Source organism: Mus caroli, unplaced genomic scaffold (assembly GCF_978045245.1).
Source record: "Mus caroli unplaced genomic scaffold, Mus_caroli_1 scaffold_11, whole genome shotgun sequence".
Lineage (NCBI taxonomy): Eukaryota > Metazoa > Chordata > Mammalia > Rodentia > Muridae > Mus > Mus caroli.
Genome location: NW_028227266.1, coordinates 36,042,012 through 36,049,112, shown reverse-complemented (window position 1 = coordinate 36,049,112; position 7,101 = coordinate 36,042,012).

Sequence of the window (7,101 nt, the reverse complement as noted above, 5' to 3'; positions counted from 1 at the left end):
AAACTATTAGATAGTCAAAGGTAAATTTGTTTTTCAGGGTTGAATGCTGAAGATGTATTATCAAAAAATGATATAAAATGCTGTATGTTATTAAGTTTCAGAACCTGGAACAAACACTTGAAATGCATATTTAACATATTAAAGCAGAGCTGGCCTCTAGGTTGTCTCAATATCCCTGAGTTCCTACCTGGCATATCCCATCTTTAACCCTGAACTTTCTAGCTCACAGGCTGGGCTTCCCTTTCCACAGAGGCTCAGGCTGGACTTCCCCTCCCACAGAGGCTCTTTGCTATACTATTTGGACATTTTGATCTCTCCCTCTCTTTTCTGTTTCTTCTTCTCTCTTCTCTTCCCCTCTACCTTTTCCTTTTCTCTGCATGATTTCTAGCTTTCTCTCTTTTTCTTCACCCTTCCCTCACTCTCCTTCCCCAAGGTGACTCTCCTGGCCTCCTTCTTTGGAGTCAGGGAATTTGCTTGCCCAAAAACAGTTTCTCAGTAAACCTGTATTTATATATGTTTTAAAATGGCTTGATTTGCATCATTTCTTTGTCTAAGAAATAACTTATCATATACCTCAGTAACAACCTTGCTCACTAAGAGCTTCCTCTCTGCTAAGTCCAACCAATAGGAAAATTATTAAGCATTATATTATATCATTGGAATTGGCCTATATGTTATACCTGGAGACAGAACACATGTCTGCTAACAAATATTTTTCTTCTTAAACAGTTTCACCTAAAATGAACTTGTGTCTATAAAATGATGATTAGATTTATGACTACTTGGACTGTTTTAAGTTATAATGGTTCAAAATGGGTATGAAGGTCCCACAAGCATATACAAATGTATATTAAAGGAAGCATAATGTGAGCACAGATTTCCTTCTATGACTAATGGATATTCTTATATCTTTTTATATGTCTGACTATAAAAGAGAATAGGAATAATATCCTGTGTTGTTTGCCCTCCCCACTCTAACAGATCTCCATTGTTAGATCTCCATTGACTGCAGTATTTAGACAGCAAAGTCAGAAGGGCAGAGCTCTTTCTCTAATCTGGTGGATTCAAACCCTAGGACTTGAAGTTGACTGCAGAACAGATGCAACTGTTTGCTTGGAACTCAGTGTATGAAGGAGCACATGTGGAAGTGCTTGCTGAAGGGAGCCTCATATGGGTGTCCAATGAGAGGCTCTGCCAGAGCTTGACAAATACAGAGGCAGATGCTCACAGCCAATCATTGGACTGAGAGTGGGGTCCCTGATGAAGGAGTTAGAGAAAGGGACTAAAGGAGCTGAGGTGGTTTGCAGCCCCATTGGGGGAGCAACAGTGTCAACCTGCCAGACCCCCCTGGAAATCCTGGGGACTAGAACACCAACCAAAAAATATACATTGTGGGACCAATGACTTGCCACATATGTGGCATAGGATGGCCTTTTTAGACATTAGTGGGAGAAGCGGCCCTTGGGACTGAGGGTGTTTGATTCCCAGTGTAGGGAAATATGATGGTAGGAAGACAGGAGTGGGTTGGACGTAGAGGAGCACCCACATAGAGGCAGGGGAAAAGGGATGGAATAGGGGATTTCCTAAGGGGATACCTGAAAAGGGGAAAACATTTGAAATGTAAATAAAAAAATCCAATTAAAAATGTACATGAAATTCTATGAACTTTTACAATTTTTAGGGATGAATGAATTTTATTTACATTTCCATTTGTTTTATGTTTGAACTGAAAGAAACTTGACTTATTCCTTATAAAATATTCAGTGAAGCTATCAATCAAGGATTTTAAGGAGAAACATGATATCCAGTTTTGGCAATGTATCTGGCCATGAATCTAGTTGAATGGAACAGAACAGTGCACTGTATTTATTAATCAGAGAGCTTTTCCAAAAAATGCATCAGCAATTTCTTCACAATGAACTTGCAAAGCCTCAGATGCTGTGCATTACATCTGTTCCCTTACCACCGCTCTAATGGAACCAAGAGACACAGAAACACAAAGCAAATAAAGCTAGTGTTGGAGTGCTATTGCTCATTGCTTTACAGTTTCATTTTTATAAACAGTGACACAGTCGTATCTAATGGAAAAGGTCATGAAGCCAGCAGAGCTGCTTAACACAGTCCCGGCAAAATGGAGCAGATTGACTCAATCACTGTTCTTCTATCTCCAACTTTTTGGATTTAGTCTCTGTATGCTGCATTTTGGGAAACTTTTGGCATTATGATTCATTTTATGCCTTTTCCTGAGAAAAGTGTGTGAGTCTTTGTAGGAAAATTCTACAATTAACTTTATCTGGCCGCTATTTGGAAGTCTTCCTTTTTCCATGGAGATCATTAAGCAAGGTAAACACATAGCTAGATGAGGCAATTACTCCTGGCATCTTCATGGGGTGTCTGCCCCTGAGTAAGCTCAAACAGTTTAATTGGTGGAGGGTAAACAGAGACAACTGACCACCACTTACTGGCCAGGAGCATTGGCTACAGAGTCAAGGTCTCCTTTCATTATGAGCTTAAGAGCTCTCTGAAAATACACTTTAAAGATTGGGGATCTTACAGGGTGCACACCTGGAAGCCTAGAACTTAGTTTGACTTAATAAACTTTTAGGTTTGACTAAAATAAACTTTTCTTATTTTATAGTATAGATGATGAAAGATACAGTAAAGAAAGTTAGATATTAGTATTTGCTATTTATGGAGGAACAGTTCAGATATTTTCTTTTTCTCTGGAATACTTTAATAGCAAACATTTTCAGTGTGAAACCAGGCTGTCTATAATAAATGTTCTTGCTTTATAGGAGACATTTTTAAAATCTTTAATTGGTATTATAGGGCTTATAATTAGAATAAAATCTGTTTGTTTGTAAATTCTAATTGTGTCTGATATTGTAACTGGACATGTAATGCAAAATCAAGCACATAATCTATACCACTTGGATAATCAATTATCTGTCTTTGTTCTGTAAAACTTGTATAAAAAACATGTGTTTTCTAGTAAGTAAGAGTCAAAGACATGGTATTATTAATAGTCAGAGCTGTAAAATAACCCTGACCACCCCCTGACTTCCTCCCTCCTTGGGGAAAGTCCTCTTCTGCTTGGGGAAAGCCATCATCTCTCTGAGTTCATATGTGTTTCAGTCCTGTTGTGTTTATGAGACCCTTTTTCTTTGCTGTTCTCCATTCCCTCTGGCTCTTAGCTCTTTCTGCAGCTGTCTTGTCATACCTAGAAACACTATGTGCCTCATTGTTCCCTGGTGTCTATCTCTTAGAATTGTTTTTATACCTCTTTCATGATGATCCCTGACCTTTGAGGGAGGGTTTATGATGCAAATGTTCCATTTGAACATGAGCATTGCATGGACACAGATTCTCTACACATTAAGCAGTCATGAGTTTCTGTATTAATCACCTTCTGCTACACAGAGCAACCTCTGATGAGGCCAGAGAACTGATCTAATCTGTGGGTGCCCCGACCTGCAGGACTTAAACAACAGGGTTCTTGAGGGAAGGGAGTTACAACAACAAATTTTGGGATCAGAAAACTCGAAGGAAGGAGGCAAGACAAAAATTCTGTTCAAGCCTCTTTTATTCGGGGGAAATGGGGAACTTTTTAAAGCTGAAAATCACAAGGGGAATTTGCTCAGGTACACAGGCCAAACCAGTGGTGCTAGGTAACATATTAGGTCAAAGGAATGTCCCCATTGTTAAAAAAAAAAAAAAAAGTACTGAAAGAAGTCCCCTCATTGTAAAAGGAAAAGAATGCCCTCATTGTAAAATGTCCCAAGTCAATTACAGTCAATTACTGAATGGGAAGCAAGATAGTGGAAGAAGCAAAAGAGTGTTAGATAATAGCCCAGGGACAAGATTCCAGGGGCTTCCGGGCCCCAACATGTGGGCACAGAGTTTGGAATTTATATGGCAGTGTGACATTTTGTCTATTAGTAAAATAAGAGTGGGCCTTTACTGCTGGTGCCTGTGAGGTTACCAAGGTGTTTTACGCCAGATATGCAGGACCAAGAAAGTGTTTTCTCTAACAGAACAGGCCATAAGCCAAACAGAGAGTAGTTGGTTACCTCCGTAGACTTCTTTCAACGTTGGAGCCTGTAGACAGGTTTCCATGCCAGGCATTACAGTTCACAGGCAGGTAAGATGATTGATTGCATTCTCCCTGTGCTAGCTAGTTTTAGGTCATCTTGATACAAGCTAGAGTCAAAAGGGAAGTGGGAACCTCACTTGAGAGAATGTCCTCACCATATTTGGCTTTAGGCAAACCTGTCATACATTTTCCTGATTGACAGTTATTTTGGAAGGGTGTATTCACTGCGGGTGATGTAACCCATGAGACTGATATCCTGGGAGTTATAAAAATGCAGGCTGAGCAAGTCAAAAGGAGAAAGTCTGCAAGTAACATTCCTTCATAGCCTGTGACCTAGTACCTGTCTCTAAGTCCCTGCCTTGACTTCTCTAGATGGTAGACTTTTAAGCTGTAAGGTAAAAGGAGATTTTGTCATGGTGTTTAGAATAACAATAAAAAACTTAACTATTTTATTATTAGGTATTTTCTTCATTTATATTTCCAATGCTATCCCAAAGGTCCTCCATGTCCTCCCCCCCATTCCGCTACCCACCCACTCCCACTTCTTGGCACTGGCATTCCCCTGTACTGAGGCATATAAAGTTTGCAAGACCAATGGGCCTCTCTTCCCAATGATGGCCTATTAGGCCATCTTCTGATACATATGCAGCTAGAGACAGGAGCTCCAGGGGGTACTGGTTAGTTCATATTGTTGTTCCACCTATAGGGTTGCCAATATCTTTAGCTCCTTAGGTACTTTCTCTAGCTCCTCCATTGGGGACCCTGTGATCCATCCAATAGCTGACTGTGAGCATCAACTTCTGTGTTTGCTAGGCCCAAGAATAGCCTCACAAGAGACAGCTATATCAGTGTCCTTTCAAAAAAATCTTGCTACTGTATGCAATGGTGTCAGAATTTGGAGGCTGATTATGGGATAGATACCCCAGTATGGCAGTCTCTAGATGGTCCATCTTTTCGTCTCAGCTCTAAACTTTGTCTCTGTAAGTCCTTCCATGGGTGTTTTATTCCCAATTTTAAGAAGGGGCAAAGTGTCCACACTCTGTTCTTCATTTTTCTTGAGTTTCTTGTGTTTCACAAATTGTATCTTATATCTTGGGTATTCTAAGTTTCTGGGCTAATATCCACTTATCAGTGAGTACGTATCATGTGAGTTCTTTTGTGACCGGGCGGCCTCACAGAGGATGATGATCTCCAGGTCCATCCATTTCCCTAGGAATTTCATAAATTCATTCTTTTTAATAGCTGAGTAGTACTTCATTGTGTATATGTACAACATTTTCTGTATCCATTCCTCTGTTGAGGATTCTTTCCAGGTTCGGGCTATTATAAATAAGGCTGCTATGAACATTGTGGAACATTTGTCCTTGTTATATGTTGGAGCATCTTTTGGGTATACACCCAGGAGTATAGGTGGGTCATCAGGTAGTACTATGTCCAATTTTCTGAGGAACCACCAGACTGATTTCCAGAGTGGTTGTACAAGCTTGCAATCCCATCAACAATGGAGGAGTGTTCCTCTTTCTCCACATCCTCTCCAGCATCTGCTGTCACCTGAATTTTTGATCTTAGCCATTCTGACTGCTGTGAGGTGGAATCTCAGGGTTGTTTTGATTTCCTTTTCTCTGATGATTAAGGATGCTGAAAGCTTTTTCAGGTGCTTCTCAGCCATTCAGTATTCCTCAGGTGAGAAATCTTTGTTTAGCTCTGAGCCCCATTTTTTAATGAGGTTATTTGATTCTCTGGAGTCCACCTTCTTGAGTTCTTTATATATATTGGATATTAGTCCCCTATCTGATTTAGGATAGGTAAAGATCCTTTCCCAATCTGTTGGTGACCTTTTTGTCTTATTGACGGTGTCTTTTACCTTACAGAAGTTTGCAATTTTATCAGGTCCCATTTGTTGATTCTCCATCTTACAGCACAAGCCATTGCTGTTCTATTCAGGAATTTTTCCTCTGTGCCCATATATTCCAGGCTTTTCCCCAGTTTCTCCTCTATAAGTTTCACTGTCTCTGGTTTTAGGTGGAGTTCGTTGATCCACTTAGATTTGACCTTATTACAAGGAGATAGAAATCGACCAATTCGCATTCTTCTACATGATAATCGCCAGTTTTGCCAGCACCATTTGTTGAAAATGCTGTCTTTTTTCCACTAGATGGTTTTAACACCCTTGTCAAAAATTAACTGACCATAGGTGTGTGGGTTCATTTCTGGGTCTTCAATTCTATTCCATTGGTCTTCTTGTCTGTTGCTATACCAGTACCATGCAGGTTTTTTTTTGTTTGTTTTTTGTTTTTGTTTTTTTTATCACAATTGCTCTGTAGTACAGCTTTAGGTCAGGCATGGTGATTCCACTAGACATTCTTTTATCATTGAGAAGAGTTTTTGCTATCCTAGGTTTTTGGTTGTTACAGATGAATTTGTAGATTGCCCTTTATAATTCGTTGAAGAATTGAGTTGGAATTTTGATGGGGATTGCATTGAATATGTAGATTGCTTTTGGCAAGAGAGCCATTTTTACTATATTGATAATGCCAATCCATGAGCATGGGAGGTCTTTCCATCATCTGAGATCTTCTTTAATTTCTTTCTTCAGAGACTTGGAGTTCTTATAATACAGATCTTTCACTTCCTTAGTTAGAGTCACGCCAAGGTATTTTATATTATTTGTGACTATTGTGAGGAGTGTTGTTTCAATTTTTCTTTCTCAGCTTGTTTATCCTTTGTGTAGAGAAAGGCCATTGACTTGTTTGAGTTACTTTTATATCCAGCTAATTCACTGACGCTGTTTATCAGGTTTAGGAGTTCTCTGGTTGAATTTTTAGGGTCACTTATATATACTATCATATCATCTGCAAAAAGTGATGTTTTGACTTCTCCTTTCCTATTTGTATCCCCTTGATCACCTTTTGTTGTCAAATTGCTCTGGCTAGGACTTCAAATAATATGTTGAATAAGTATGGAGAAAGTGGGCAGCCTTATCTAGTCCCTGATTACATGGGATTGCT